Source organism: Myotis davidii, unplaced genomic scaffold (genome assembly GCF_000327345.1).
Source record: "Myotis davidii unplaced genomic scaffold, ASM32734v1 scaffold153, whole genome shotgun sequence".
Taxonomy (NCBI): domain Eukaryota; kingdom Metazoa; phylum Chordata; class Mammalia; order Chiroptera; family Vespertilionidae; genus Myotis; species Myotis davidii.
In genome coordinates, this window is record NW_006284615.1 from 1,321,405 (window position 1) to 1,334,015 (window position 12,611).

General features: G+C 42.3%; 1 long non-coding RNA gene across 1 annotated transcript in view; it reads right to left on the reverse strand.

Annotated features, from left to right (window-relative positions):
* The window catches only part of LOC107185120, a 22,715-nt gene extending 20,400 nt beyond the window's left edge, over positions 1-2,315 (reverse strand). Inside the window, exon 1 of the long non-coding RNA XR_001516035.1 lies at positions 2,164-2,315. This is a non-coding gene — a long non-coding RNA (uncharacterized LOC107185120). The remainder of the gene's footprint in view (positions 1-2,163) is intronic.
* Between the last annotated feature and the right edge of the window lie 10,296 nt (positions 2,316-12,611).

Consider the following 12,611-nt stretch of genomic DNA (forward strand, 5'->3'; position numbering starts at 1 on the left):
CTGAGGGGGAGAAAGGGAAAAGAGAGAAAGGGAGGGAGAAAGAGAGAGAGAGAAACATCCATGTGAGAGAGACTCGTTGGCTGGTTGCCTCCCACATGTGCCCCAATAGGATTGGGGATCAAACTTAACTACCCCGCCAGGGCTTGCTGAGTCTTTTAAATGCACTAACAGACTCCGCATTAAAAAAATTTCCCATGAAAATTAGAGACTGTCTTGAAGTGTATTGAAAGTAACCTATGTTGCTCTGGCCCATGTGACTCAGTTGGTTGGGCATTGCTCTATGCACTGAAAGGTTGCCAGTTCGATTCCTGGTCCGGGCACATGCCTGGGTTTCAGGCTTGAACCCTGGTAGGGGGCATGCAGGAGGCAGCCAATCGATGTTTTGCTCTCACATTGATGTTTCTCCTCCTCTCCCTTCCTCTCTCCCTAAAAATCAATTTAAAAATATTTTTAAAAAGCAACCTATATTCATTTAAAAGAAAAAAAAAGGTACCACTATTATTCTTTATTCTGAAGTGTAAAGTTAGGGAGAGATTGAGAAAAAAGAGCTGTTTGCTTAAAAAAATAATTGTCATTTTGAGGGCTGACCCAGCTTTCATGGATAAAAGAAAAAGTTGAATTGTGTGAACAAAATGAAATATTGAAAATATCTAATTCTCTAAAGCACCACAGTGACCACTACACAATTTAATCTCTCTCCTCCAGTGAATACACAGTATGAGAGGCCAGGTTTCTGGTTTTCTGAGGCAGCCATTTAATCACTAGCAATTTAAATTCATTCATATCACAGCCGAACTCATTGCAACCTCCCTCCCAAGGCCTTAGAATCAAGTTGTGTTGTTATGATCAGACAATGTTAAGGATATTAAAAAACATTTTTTCTTACTGTATTTTTAAAATTTATCATTTTTAAATCTTTATTGTTGAAAGTATTACATAGGTCCTCCTTTTCCCCTCATTAACCTCTTCTAGCCCCCTCCCCCCTCCCAGGCCCTCACCACCCATTGTCTGTGTCCAAGGGTTATGCTTATATGCATACAAGTTCATTGGTTGATCTCTTCCCATCCACCCTCCCCAAGGATACTAAAATGCATTTTTATCTATTTCTTTTCCACCACAACTTTTTTTTTTCAAGTCTCTAATGCAAACAATTACTTTTAAATATGCCTTAAAAGAACAACCAGACTATTTTCTTTATGGAAGCAGATTCCTTCATCTCTAATATTCTGTTATTCTTCATTCTTATACCTGTCCTTCCTTTTTCTCAGTATTCCTGGAAGCACTCTGAAAAATGATCAAATACCTAATAAACAATTGGAAAGATTTTTGCATTGATTCTATTATCTCTAAGAAAAATGGAAAAGCAAATGGAGTCCATATTTGTGATGACCCTTCTATGTGTCAAACTCAGTTGTGGAATTTCCACACATGCTTCTTATGAATGCTGTAATCCTAAGAGGGTGCTGCGATTGCACCCATTTTGCAGGGGAGAAAATTGAGGCCCAGAGAGATTTAGCAATTGTCCCACAGATGTAGCTGGGCAAGAGTGGTATCTGACCCTAGTTGTGTGTAACTTCAAAGCTCATGCTCTTTGTAAACAAAGTAAAATATTATCCCTGGAATTTTGACTAATGTTATTTACAAATATAACCTTATATAAGCATGCCTTTATTTAATGACTAATATTTTCAAAGCACTATCACATATATCATTCCGTATCAGGGCAGCTGGTAGAAGGGAGAGGTTGTGGGGGTTGTTGTGAGGATTAGGAATAATGTATATAAAATATAATACCAAGTGTAAAACAAGTACTCAATAACTATTATTATTATTATTATTATTATTGATTTTCCCAGCAGACTTAGAAGGTAGGTAGTACAGTTGTTATCATTCCCTTTGAACAGACTTTTTCTATAAAGACTGAGCCCTTTCACACTCCACAAACAAGAATTACTTTCAAATTTTTATTTACTTACAGGAATTTCAAAATCCCATACTCAACTTCAGTTTGTTTGCCATGCAGGCGGGCAGGGCATGGGAGGGAAGTTGGCGTGAGACAGGCTGACAGTCTTTCCCAGCAGAGTCAAAATTAGAAATTTTGCCTTCAGTCTCCGCTGCACCTGAGCGATACCTAAGGATGTTCTCTCTCAGAAGCTGCATTACCTGCTCACAAGGGGTAATGGAGAGTCTTCCTTTCCATTTCTGACCTCCACCGGGAGGGGAGCGCCCCCTGCAGAGGCGTGGACCACGCTTGTTTATCAGTGAGAGTGGTAGCCTGACCAGAGCGATGGTTCCAGTTCTGGTTTGACTTCTGTGGCCACCTCAGGAAGCAGGACGTATGCAGGAACTGGATAGTAGGCAGCGAAGTACAAGAAAAGTGCTCAGTATCAGTGACTCACAGCGAGACAGGAAATCTCAAGCAGGCCCACCCTTCCTTCCTGCCTCGGTACCAGCTGAGCTACAGAACCACAGGCCACAGCCAACCTCGAGTCTCGGTGGTGAGCTGGAGCCCACAGAGGTAGGGCCTCTAAGTCAGCTCTCTAAACGGATTAGAAAAGCATGCTTGTCCATCCTAGAGAATAGCTTTTCTGTTGAGCTGTCTCTTGCACCTTCACCCAGTATCCCCTGGTTTATTCTGGTCTTTGTATTGTTTTTAAACATGAAAACAATGGGCTTGACACAATTCAACTGAGTGGCCCTCATTTGCACCATGTTTTACAAGCATGCAGGAAATGACAATAATCATCATTATCAATTAAATAGAGGCCCGGTGCATGAAATTTGTGTGTGTGTGTGTGGGGGGGGGGGCGCCTTAGCAAAGCCTGCACCCTTTCACAGTTCGCAGGCCCTCAGGGGATGTCCAACTACATTTTTAAAAAATCACCCTGTACTTAATTTTCTTACTAACTCCCTTCACTCTCACATTCTATTTCTTCTTTTTATTTAATTATTTTCTTGGCCTCACCCCATTTTAGCATCCTTCTCTTTCCTGCTTTCTTTCTCTCCCTCCCTTTGAACCTCCCGTGGCCCCTGTCCCTCCCTCTCTCCTCCCTTCTCTCCCTTCATTCCCTGTGTCTGTCTCCTTATTACTCCTCCCACCCTCCCCCCATTCACCTTTCCCTTGTGAGCCTGCACCCTGCCTCCCTCCCTCCTTCCTTATTATTACCCTCCGGCCCCCTGCCATGTTCACGGTTTCTCTTTTAAACCTTCCCCTTTCCTCTCTGGGACCTGCTGCCAGCCCGGCCTGAGCGCACTTTGATATTAAAGCTTCTGTTCAGGGGGCGTTAATCCCCAGCACAGGGCCCAGCCCTGGCCAGGCCTTCACCATCCCCCCTTCCCCGTCCTCCCTGCCACCATCTTCCCCCCATTCCCTGCCGGAGACACCCCAACTTCTAGTCAACAAAGTACACTTAACATGCCACCAACCTAACCCTGGCCAGTGTCTTTGGGGTTCAGCCATGGGGGATGAAAGTGGTACCCTCCTTAGTGTCTGACTCCACCCCAGCTAAGCTGTGCCTCCCCTCCCAGCGCAGGGCTCCTGGCCCAGCGAGGGTGCCCAAGGCCCACGTGGCCTGGGCACTGCTGCCAGGAAGCAGGAGCACCTCCACCCAGAAGGCCTCCGACCATCTACCCCTCTGTCCCAACAGCCCGCGCCGGGGGCCACCACCTTCCTCCTGCATCTGGGTGGGGCTCCCCACTCTGCACCGCCTGCACCCCACCCCTCGCTGGGTGCAGCTCTCCCCCCTCCCCACCACTCCACCCCCTACCCCCAGTCGCCACCCCCTCCCGAATGCAGCCCTGCATTTTCTTCCTTTTTCCATTCCTGCGTCTTTTTCTTGTTCCCTTTCTGTATTTCTGTTTCTCCTCTCGGCTTGTCTGCATGCAGGCCTGCCTTCCTCTACCTCTCCTTCCTTATCCCCTCCTATCATATCCTATCCTACCTACCCCGTGCCTCGAAGCTGCCTGAACAGGGGGTGGGACGCAGCCTGCCTACTGTTCGTTATGTGGCAGCATCCCGGACAATTTGCATATTCCTCTGTTATTAGTATAGATGCCTCCATGATAGCAACATGGCAGAATGTGTCTCTCTGGCAAAAATGTGAACACATTTACAGTAGATTTTGGAACCCGGTGTGAAATTCCTTCAATAAAGTTACAGCAGTTTCTCTTCATGAGAGAAGCAAATGATTATAATGGTGATAAAGACTAGCAATTATGCCAAACACGAAGCACTTTGTACATTTTAAATCATTTAAGTTTTACAACTACCCTGTGAGATAAGCATTATTATTGTTCCAGATGAGGAGAAAATGAAAGCCTCTTCAGTGTCTCCAAATATTGTTTTTAAACCTTAAAAACAAACCTCAAACAACAACAAATATATCTAATAAAACTGCCCCTTGCAATGACTTGTGAATGAATGAATGAATGACACAAAACAATGATCTATATGTTTCCCAGGTTTGGTCAAGCTCAGTAATATATTTCTAATTCATCCAATAAAAAAAAAAAAATCCCTCCCGAAAGTCAAAACTCTGAAATAAGTTATTATAACACAGCAAGCTGGTCAGTATCTTCTGGAAACCACTTCCCTGTCTTCGTGCCCAGAAAGTGGCCGAATTTTGAGTTCCTGTGTGTCAGTGAAGGAACTAGGGCTCAGGTTGAAAAAAAAAACATTTCTTGGAGGGGTAGGAGGGGGTAAAGATATACAAAACCTTTCAGTTTTCATCTCCTTTTATTTTCCAGATATCTCTAAGCTCAACTCACACCCTGTGTTCTAACCACTGCCAAAATACTTCTAATGCACGTGTCCATTGTTTTGTGTCTTTGAATAAGGTGCTGTTTTCTCTTTCGGAAAAACCACCCACCCCATTTCACCCAGCAGGTACCTGCAATTCCTCCAGCATCCAAGCATTCTGAATTCTGTCTGTCTGTTCATATACTCCAAGGGGGCTAGGGGGAGTGGGGAATGAGGAGGGGGAGAGACAAGGTCACTGGTCTGATGGAGCTTTCATTGTAGTGCAAAGAAAGACACACATTAAGAGAGAAAAAGAAAGAATGAATGGAGGAGAGAGGGAAGAAGGGAAAGAAGTAAGTGAACAGGAGAAGGAAGGAAGCAAGGAAGGGAGGGAGGGAGAGAGGGGGGGAGACAGGCAGACACTACCATGTCATGATGACAGTAATGCAGAGACATATGACGGTGGGTGACTGGGTGGTTACTCACTCAAGTGTCAGGGATCCAGCCACCAGAGCTGAGCTCTGAATGGCAAGAAGCCAGTCATGCAGAGACAGGCACCGCCAGTTCAGACGTGCTGAGCTAGAGAGCAGGCTTGATTCCCAGCACTGAAGGGAGCCAGCGTGACTGAGGTGCAGTCAGTGAGAAAGGCAACAGTCAGATCCCACTGACTTTGTAAGACCAGTAAGAAGCTTCAACTGAAATATTAGAGCAGAGAATTGATACAATCTATTTGAATAAATCCCTCTGACTGTTGCATGCACATTGGATTTTAAGGGGTCAAGTGCAGAAGCAGGAAGACAAGTGAGGATACAGGTACGTGAGTCAAGGTGCTTCCTCTCTGTGCTCACACACGCTTTATAAATACTCAGTATTAACATTAACATGATCTTTAAAAACTCATTTATGTTGTTTCTCTATTACTTAGACAATAAGATCCTCAGAAGCGGGGATGAACCATCATTACAAAATTCTCGTTCCTGCATGAACGAGTTAACAAAATAATGAATGAATAGAACGACACCTGCCCTCAGAAAGCTTAAGGTCTCTAAAGACAACAAACATCCATTCAGATAACCAGATGGCAAAGTAGATTATCCACATTGCAGAGGAGCTAGAAAGCATTATGTTTGAGGGGAGAGGAGGGAGAAAGCATGTTGTCCAACTCAGGGTGTGACAGTGAGTCAGAACATTAGGGGCTGGTTGGTGTTCTTTGACACTGTGGGATGTTAAAACCAAGAGTTTGACAGAGAACAGATTGAGTCGGCTTCCCCTTCTGATGTTTCCCAGCTCCAGATAATGTCTGCGTTTAAACTTAAGAGTTCTGGGTCAGGATGAAACCCAATGAATCTATTGAGAAATTATTTATCTCTGCTGGACTATTCAATAAAAAGTAAACAAGAGGGTCAGATGACTGGGATTGTTCAAATTACAGCAAAACCCTGCACTGGAGAGCAGTGCTCACATTCTAAACGTTTCTTATTGGAGCTATAAAAAATTAGTCCTGAGGAAGAGTGAAGTTTTTAAAATGTATTCCTTCCTCCTTTACTGTATTTCACTCTCCTCAGGGGCTCCCCTGCTGCTACCCAAACATTTGGAGTCCTCAAGGGGCACAAATAGATCTATCTCTATCTATCTATCTATCTATCTATCTATCTATCTATCTATCTATCTATCTATCTATCTATCTATCATTTAGCTATTGCCCATGAGAAAGCACCTCAAAACTTGACTTAAAACAACCATTTATAATATCTCCCAATTCTGTGACTGATCTGGCCAGTTCTTCTGCATTAGTCCAGCTCATCTGGGGCTGAGTGATCTAAAATAGCCTCTCTTTCATGCCTGGGGCTATAGCCAGGACAGCAGGGAAGCTTAAGGCCTTTCTTCACATGGTCTCTCATCCTCAAGGAGGCTTGTCCACACAGTGGCGGAAGGGTTTCCAGCAGCAGCAGGAGAAGGCAAACTTTCCAAGCCTCTGCAGCACATTTTCTAATGTTTCATTGGCCAAAGGAAGTTAGCTGGCCAGGCCCAGGTTCAAAGGAGAGAAAAATAAACTCCACCATTTCATGATGGGAGGCATGGCAAAAATCCCATTGAAAAGGAACATGCATACAGGGATATAAGCAATCTGTGACCATCTTGTGGTCCACTCCATTATTGTTTTGTAGAAACCACGTGCATTTAATTCATACTAAGGTCATAAGGACCCCCTAGCAAGGTGACTTGCTTCTTGCCAAATGTCTCACCTCAAGGAAATCAATCTCCAGAGTTAGAAGTGCAGGCCAGGGACCAATGAGGAGCTGTTCTGCATAGGACACTTCCGCAGCCCTCGCAGTCCTGATCTAGAGGCCGCCACCAGCCTGAGCCCAGTAACCACCTGCCTGAGCACAGGTTCCACACCGCGCCCCCTCCCCTTAAAGGGTTGCATCACAGTGTGCTTCAGATGCATGATTTGACTCACAGAAGAGAGTTTATCAGTCACTTAACTCTACCAAAGGCGTAGTACATAACTGCTTTGTAAATATTGGTTGAAACAGTTGTTTTGTACATGTGTGCATGTGTGTGCTTGTGCGTGTGTGCACGTGTGCACCTATGAGTGTACTGAGAGAGAAGGAGGGAGGGTGGCTATGCACAAAGAAAGAGCAGTTCCATTCCAAATGCTCCCCTTGGGAGTCAGGAGATGGCCCGTCAGGTAACTGAGCATGACAGGGAGTGAGGAAACTCATCTGCATCATTAAGTTCTAAATCCCCAAGAGGTTGTTCCAGCTGGGGCAGTAGGAGGTGGTTAAAGCGATGGGAAGGAGTGACCACAGCAATCTTACCTCTAGAAGTAAGCCTCTAGCTCTTCCTTGTCAGCCATTATGGTGCCCAGAACCTGACAGCAGAAGCAACTGTCTCTAGACCCAGATTTGTCCAGCAGTGTTTGTGTATTTGGCATTCAGGAGGGATGGATAGATTTCAGTTAAAGGCTGCAGACAGAACACATGCATTTCCTTCTCAGCCTTCACCACTGAAATACCTGCTTAAAAATATAAGTGGAAGGAAAAAAATCATAATAAATCCCAGTATCAAGAAATGAAAGATTTCTGTATCCAAGATGTGTGGATGATGGGATCGTAGTCTGTCTGGATTCAAATGTCAGCTAGGCCAAGCATGAGCTGTATACTTTGAGCAAGTCCTCTTTATAAAATGTAGATAATTATAACACCTACCTTGTAAGGTTGTGTAAATGGGCCAATGTGAAGCACCTAGGAAACTTCCCGAACACAACTCAATAAAAGTTAGTGTTCACTGTTATAAACAGAAGGCAAAGAATTTACACCTAGGCAACAGAAGAAAGCTGGAAGTTCAAAGCTTAGAGTTGGCAAAAATCCTAGGAGGAAATGAGGCAGAGGTCAAGGGTCTAAGTTTAATGTCTACGGAAACACTATGCAAGTCCACCTTCACCCCGTTCTCTTATCCTACAACCACATGCATGGGTGACATATACCCTAATTAAACCAAAACCAAAGAAGTTTTCTGTAAAGAGGTTAACAGCCTTCCTCTGAAGGGCTAAGGTTTCTATGTGGGAACCTAGTACATATGGGTAGTCTCTATTTTTGTTGACTAAATTGAATAATTAGTTAAGGGGATCACCAAATGATACATGAAAGAAACAGGGATCCACACCTAGGCACCTTTTCTGAAATTTTACCATAGCAAGAGATAAGAAGCTTTCTGAGAGAAGAAATGGGTTATTGATAAGGAAGTGAAAATCAGACTGGTGTCAGTCTCCTCCCAGGCACAATCAGTTGCTAGAAGATAATGGAAAATGCTTTAAAAGTTCTAAGGAGAAATTATTTTGAAACTAAAATTGTATACCTATCTAAATTGTTTTTCAAATGTCTAAAAGATATTTTTAGACATACAAGAGCGTAGAAAATGTTATCTCCCATGCATACTTACAGGGGAAAAAATAGCGGGGGATGTATTAGCACAAAAGAAAAAAAAAAAGTAATCCAAGAAAAATATGGTCATGGCAGCCAAGAAAAAAGTGAACCTGACTTAGAAATCTATGAAAAATGATTCTTAAATGAAAGCTTAGAAAATCAGCAGTTCAAATAGTAACAGGCAATCGGAAGGCTGTGAGGAGTTATTGCTCAAGTAGAAATATTCCTGTAGGAAACATTCATATTAATAAATGAGATGATCTTTGACAAGATGAAAGAATACTAAAATTCTGTCCACCAGAAAACTAAAACTAATTAGAAATTTAAAATAATTAACATATATAAAGAAATTATGGTCTAAATATAAAACAAACTATAATATTGTGTGATATTTAATTCACTGAAAAAGAAGAATTGATTTGGCCTTGACACTTGGAATATTCTTCTTCAGTTAGTCCAGGTTTATTAACACAAGGTTATATCTCTTTCTTTATGGGTCTAATCATGCTACTTTGTGCCTTAAGTAATAATATTTACATTATTATAGTAGTAAAAAATATCTTTACTTAAAAATGTTTTTCCACTCAACCAAAGTGTAGAATAACCAACCATTTAGAACAACCCAAGCAATAGAAGCATTGACAATATAAAAATTTTTACATGTTAATGGAGCAGAGGTGGAGGACGGTATATGTGGCATTAGTTCTCTCATCCTATGTGATTGTGAATCTAAATTTCTGAAGTTGATAGATCAAGAAAATATATTCATACTATTTACAGATATAAAAGCCATCTCTCAGAGCCTGTTTGTTTCCTTAAAAATTGGATGGATGATGTGTACCTTATGTAACAGCAGCTTTGCCATAAATGTTGAAAAAAGTTAAAAGCATTCTTAGGGAAATACGTGGTTTTATCTTCAAAGCATGAAGCTTCTGTAGAAATTTGACGATTTTCTTGTGCATCCTAACTGTAAACCACAAAGCATATTTAATATATCCAGGAACTTTTATCAGCTTTCTGCTCTATGCAGTTCTCATGGTTTCCATCCCCTGTGGAATCACAGGCCTTTTAAAATGGAAAGGGCTTTCATAATCCTTGACTTCACCTTCATCATTTCGTAGGTGATGTAACTAGGCCACACAAAGTTATCTGACTTGATAAAGTCAAACAGCTCTTAAATGACAGAATTGGTCCAAAAACTAAGTGTCTTAAGTCCTAGGGCAATGTTTTCCTGTGACACAGATAAATAGCCTAATAGTAATAATATATTGCTATATTATAGTAATGATACTAATTACTATAATCTATATTTATAAAAGCCTAAGCGACCACTATGACTGTTCGACCAAATGACCAGTCAACTGGTCACTATGATGTGCGTTCCCTCAGCCAACGTCCCGTGGCCAGCCAACCTCCCATGGTCCCTCCTCCGGCTGGCCAGCCGGCCAGCCCTGATCGGCCCTGATCGCCAGCCAGGCCAAGGGACCCCACCCGTGCATGAATTCGTGCACTGAGCCCCTAGTTATAGGGCCCAGTGCACAAATGTGTGCACCTTGAAAGAAACTGTGGGCTATGAGGCTGCAGTAAGCACAAGGGCGGGTCTTGGCCCATACTGCCCAGCCCTTCCTATCACAGCCCCATTTTTAACTCCATTTTTATATTTAAAAATATAAAAATATTTTTTACTATTATAATAATGTAAATAAGTTTAAAATTAAATAAGTTTGTGTTTAAAGACATTGCAAACTTAAAGACATTGCAAACTTGCAAACTTTACTTGTCTGCCTGCAGCCCCACCCCCACCACCATTGCTCCCACATGCTGAAGGCGCTGGCCCCGCTCGCACCCACTGACGGTGCAGAGCGATTCGGGCTTGCGCCAACAGCGGGTACGAGAAGCGGCTGCTGCCCCAATCACCCCTCAGGAGAAGGGGGAGGTGGAGAAGCCCTCAGGGGCAATTAGGGCCAACAGCCGCCGCTTGCACCCATTGATGTCGCTAGGTACTCGGGACCAGTGCCAGGAGCCGGCAGTGGATTTGAGTGGCGGCTCCAGCGCCAGCTGTGGCTAAGAGCAGGGCCGGCGCTGACAATAGGTGTGAGAGGCAGCTGCCAGCCCCGATCACCCCTCAGGAGCAGGGAGAGGTGGAGAAGCCCTGAGGGGGGATAGGTGCTAATAGCTGCCTCTCGCACCCACTGATGGTGCCAAGCGATTGGAGCTGGCACCAAGTGCAGGCAGCGAGTGTGAGCAGAGCCGGCACCAGCAGCAGGTGTGAGTGCCAGGAGGGACCGCAGCGTGCCAGAGCAAAGAATTCTCAGTAACCATCAGAGGTTCACCCTGATGACAGTGACAGCGCCCTGCCTTGGTCTGGTGCCTCTGCTCACCTGCTCTACCATCCCTCTGCAGCTGATGCCTGCCATGTTCCATGCTCTGCCACCTGCTGCCGACACCCGCCATGTTCCGCACGTGCCCCCTGGTGGTCATCATATGTCATAGTGACCGGTTGTTTGGTTGTTCTGCCATTCGGTCTATTTGCATATTAGGGTTTTATATATATAGATAAGTCCAGATAATAAATTGAATCTACATGATTTCAGGAAAAATGTTAGAACTCTCTAGTTTAATATGATTAGGGAATGTCCATTGCTATAAATAAATGTGCAGTCCTAACTTGTAAAGGTTAATTATATATCTTGTATACAGTTGTAACTCTTTCATCAGATACAATTCACTCATTTAATTGTTTTATATGCTAATACAGTCTTATCAAGTAGATTTTAAAAATTCTAATGGGGAGTTAACTGTCTCTTAGTTCCTCTTTGCTTTTCAGAGTAATGGAGCTATAGTAAGCATTCTATTTAAAAAATGAGTTGGCTTATTGTTTTCTTTTTAAGTTTGTGTTCAAAGACATTGCAAAGTTATAGAAAAGTTGCAAAAAACAGTACAAAGAACACCTGATTAGTCTTTACCAAATTTACCTAATTTTACATTTTCTTTATCTCTCTGCTTTACCTATTTATATCTATCATCATCTTGTAGTGATATTATATATTACACATTTTAAAAATACACATATTCTTTCTGACCCATATGAGAGTAGATTGCACACATTATGCCCCTTTATTCCTTAATATTTGAGTTTATATTTCCTAAGAACAAGGTTTTTCTTTACATAATCACAGTACAATTATCAAATTAAGGACACTTACATTAATACCACACTTTAAAGTCCACATTTCAATTCCATCAATTGCCCCAATAATATTCTTTATAGATTTTTTTTTATTCAGGGTATTGTCTAGGATGACAGCATGCTTAGTTGTCATATCTCTGTTCTCATTTAATCTGGAAGTATTCCTCAACCTTCCTTTGTCTTTCATGCCACTGGCATTTATGATTAACACAGGCCAGTTATTTCATTGAATACACTGATTAAGATTTGGGTTTCTCTGTCGTTTCCTGTGATTAACTTCAGATTACCCATTTTTGGTTGGATTGCTACATGAGTGATGTGTCTTTCTCATGGTTTCACATTTGGAGGCACTAGACATAACTGCCTCTTATTGGTGATGTGAATGTTAATCCACTGGGTTAAGATGTTATCCCATTTCTCCACTGTACACTATTTCCCCTTTTATAATTATTAAGTAATTTAAGGAGAGATTTTTTGAGACTATGTAAATATCTTGTTCCACATCAAAACTCCCTCCCCTAGATTTAGTCTATTGATCGTTCTAACTTGAATCAATTTTACTGGAATGGTTGCAGAATAGTAATTTTTTAACTCCATTTTACCTACCTATTAGTCTTCTCTATCCACAGGCAGTAAGGAACAGCTTTCCTTTCTTTCTTATTTATTTACTAGTGTCCTGGTGCATGGATTTGTGCACATTGAAAGGAAATGAATTAGAAGAAATATTTTAATATCACTATTTGCCTTTCTCTAT